General features: G+C 38.8%; 1 long non-coding RNA gene across 1 annotated transcript; it reads left to right on the forward strand.

Annotated features, from left to right (window-relative positions):
* Nucleotides 1–214: 214 nt before the first annotated feature.
* LOC136627526 (uncharacterized) lies at nucleotides 215–2,893 on the forward strand. The gene is made up of 3 exons (XR_010792800.1): nucleotides 215–250; nucleotides 658–857; nucleotides 1,207–2,893. It is a non-coding gene; the product is annotated as an uncharacterized lncRNA (long non-coding RNA).
* Nucleotides 2,894–3,626: the final 733 nt, after the last annotated feature.

Genomic DNA, 3,626 nt, shown 5'->3' on the forward strand with positions numbered 1-3,626 from the left:
AACCTGTAAAAATGTGGACGAGGACAGTGAATGATCTGCCATATTGTATACAGTGATGCAGTGAACAGAGCTGCAGTAATTCTGTGTCATGATCATTAGTTCAATGTGCTGTTGTCTGTGTCACTCCCCCTCCCCCATGTATTCATGTCAGCAGGTAACTGCAGATGGCAGCAAGGAGGGGGAGTATTCCTAGATCCCGCCCCATTCACTGCTGCCCTATTTCATCTTAGCAGAGATGCTTCTGCAGAAAGTAGGTTTTAGAGCACAAGAGGATTTCTCCAAGGGCTTATCCACGGTTAACCCATTCCTTGCAAGTGTAATGACTAGGAAAGCATTCTAAAATATCACTATAAGAAATTGACCCTGTTACATTGTTTCACATTTCAATGAAACATCATTATGTTTCCATATAGACAGATATTTAAATATAGGTATAAACAGACTGAGATGTCATAGAGATCAATCTTATAGGTGATCCATTCCTTAACTGCAGTGTAGCTAGTATCATTGCCTGCATTATCTATCTGGTTGTCCCTCCTATTCCTAGCTACCTTGTATTTCCACTGTATCTGATTTACAGCAACATAATTAGGTGGTTCTTCAAACAGATTTTTTTTTTATTTTCAAATGCTGTTTTCTTTTTTTTTCTTCTCTCAGACCTTTCAACTGTACACCCTCCCCCAAAAATAGGGGGAGCAGGGCTACATAACCAGAGAGTAGCGATAACTCTCACCAGAGTAAGGGAAGGTGCTAAAATGATCATGGTTGTAAGAGGAAGCAAAGCAGAATCTGGAGACAGAGACAAGACATGAACAGGACATTACTAGGAAGAGCAATGAATGAGACAAGGCAGAGAGGTAAGGAATGAAGGAAAATAAAAAATCTTACATGAAACCTTCCAAATGAAAAAATACAAAGTAGGAGGGGCGGGGGTCTGCTAGTGTAGGGACCACTGCAAAGGAGACAGTGTAAGTATATGAATTGTTCCAGAAAGACTGGCTATGTAATGGGCAGAATGTGTACAGAATGACTGATGTATCCAGCGTGTGCACCCCCATGTATTGCTGTATGCACAGATACATGACAGTCTGCCTCTGAGGACTACATATTCAGGTATTTTTTCAACTGTATACAGTGAGGTACGTATGTTTTTTCCCTCTTCATATGGAAAGTGTGTATATTTTTTCTTCTTTTTTTATTTTTTAGAAATGTCTGCATTTATAAATTTCATTAAGACCAGATTTACAGACTCAATAACCAAAGGATCCTGGGGATTTCAAAGGTATACAAATGTATAAAACGATTGTTGTACAAGTGCACGTGTAATTTATATCATTTTGGACAACAGAGAGCCTTGTTGAGACGGGATAAGGCTCTGCCTTGTCTTAATTGGTAATTCAATACATTTAGATATATGACAGCTAAAATACAAATAAAAGCCACTTTTCAATCCTGTTATGGGACAGTATATAGCTGCTTGCAGGAGCTGCATCAGGTTTAGTCTGGATGCATGCTGTGTAGGTTATTGCACAACTTCCATCTGTAGCTAATTGTGTGCGGACTGTTATTTCACATAGCTCTGTCCATCTCTTTCAATAAAGCTCTATTTACACAATGAAGTCTTACACTGTGGTTCAATTGTAATGATGTGTCTTCAGTGGTGCTACTCTGCGACTAGCACTAGGTTATCTCGAAATAAAGTGGAAATGACCTCTTTTATTGGTCTATCATATCAAGAATTATTTAAACATGCTTATTTTACAGGGTGAATGTTGTATCCAGATCTTAGAATGTCACACATGCTCAAGATAAAGCTTTGCAGGGCATTTGCTTTATAGAAAAGAACATAATACCTGCTTGAAATCCACTTGTGTAACATATGAAAGTAGTTTAGGTGAGGAGAGCAGTGATGTAATGGAGAATCGCTATCAACTGTGACATCTGCAAGCTATAATATGGCTATAAAGACCATCTGTGCATAGATTTGCAAGGGGAGTTTTACTGTGGGGGTGATTTCCTTGTGATTGTCAGGGTGCTGTCACACATGCAGGTTTTTTAATGCAGTTTTTGAAGCCAAAATCAAATATGGATCTTAGAAGGAGGGAAACTATAAAAGGACAGATACTACTTCTCCTTTTTTTTCATCCACTCCTGGTTTTGGCTTCAAAACAGTATAAAAAAAACCCTGCACGTATAGCAGCACCCTCAGGGTGAAAATTCAAGCATCACACTCTTCAGGCACAAATACTTTTATAGTCCAAACTCAATGGACCAAGCCAAAGTTACTCTACCTTGACTCAAATTAATAGCCGAAAAACAAGTAAGGTGCACTAGTTACAGCGGTGTGAGTGTGAACATTCATTAACAAGTGCTGTCCCCAAAGCCTGTTCATTTTGGCATGTTCAATAAACTTGATAGTGACACTTTAATCTTTTAGGTATGGGAAGAGCTATTGGCCTGGTTTTCAGTTCTGCCTGGGTTGTTGTTCCCATGAGGTGCAGACCTTTAGAAGAACATTTGTGCACTGAACTTTAAATGCCCATGGTCGCATACATGGGAATAAGCAGCTGGCATGGAGTGAATCCACTTCTCCACAAGGTGGCTGCTTTGCTGCAATGTATTGATTTAGCTTTCAGGTAAGTTTGATTAGAACTCTCCCGACACTAATGTTTTAAAGAAACAAGCTTGAAAACCCAGCCCTATTCAAATAGGAGTTGAATAAATGCTTTACATGTAGCATTACTTTAGCCGCTCGGGCTTCATATTAAAGTAATACGAAGCAATGAATGGGTACATAAATACATGAGCTGCTAACACACTCACTTTTTTGTTAAAATTTTAATAGGCTTGTATGAGTTATTAATAAACTTCAATACCCATAAAATAAACTGTTGAATCCAAAGTCAAGAGTAGTGTAGATAGATATACAGTATGTCTATTTGTTTACACATTTTGTATCCATACCCTATGGATCAATCAAGTACATTATTGTCTTTGTCAGTGTCACCCAAAAGGAGTTTGATAGAACCCCAGAGTTCCTTGGATCTGGTTCCTAAGACAACAGCAGCAAGAGTTGTTCCTTTTACAGTTAGGGCCCTTTCACACATGCAGAATTTTCCGCAAGTCTTGATGCGGAATAAAAATTGCTCAAATCAGCCTGCAATTCTGCATCAGACTTAGCGACAGATTCTTCTATATCCCGGTGTGTGAAAAGGCTCTGTGGGTCTTTCAGAGATACCTGGTTTGGAAAACTGCAAAGAAGAAAATAGATCAAGAGAATTCTTTGTCTTTTATGAGGCAAATGTAGGGTTGGAGGTTATTCGATGGTAATGAGGTTGGGAATCACCAGCCTCTGTATGCAACATAGTCACCAAATCACTGCATTGCCATTTCTGCAGTAACGAGCACACGCTCAGCTCAGGGATTGCAGTTTATGTCCTCTTGCTTTTAAAATGGCTGCTGCTCTTACTTCACCAATGTGACTGTTCTGATCTCATTCCCATTTAACTAATTGTGTAGATGAAAATGTAACGGGTGTGATAACAGACAATTTTCTATATGCAAGAAAGGATGTCCCATATATAGCCAATACATGTTTTAGTTTGTATAATGAATCAATGCTGAAT

Source organism: Eleutherodactylus coqui, chromosome 1, assembly GCF_035609145.1.
Source record: "Eleutherodactylus coqui strain aEleCoq1 chromosome 1, aEleCoq1.hap1, whole genome shotgun sequence".
In the NCBI taxonomy this organism is placed as follows: Eukaryota; Metazoa; Chordata; class Amphibia; order Anura; family Eleutherodactylidae; genus Eleutherodactylus; species Eleutherodactylus coqui.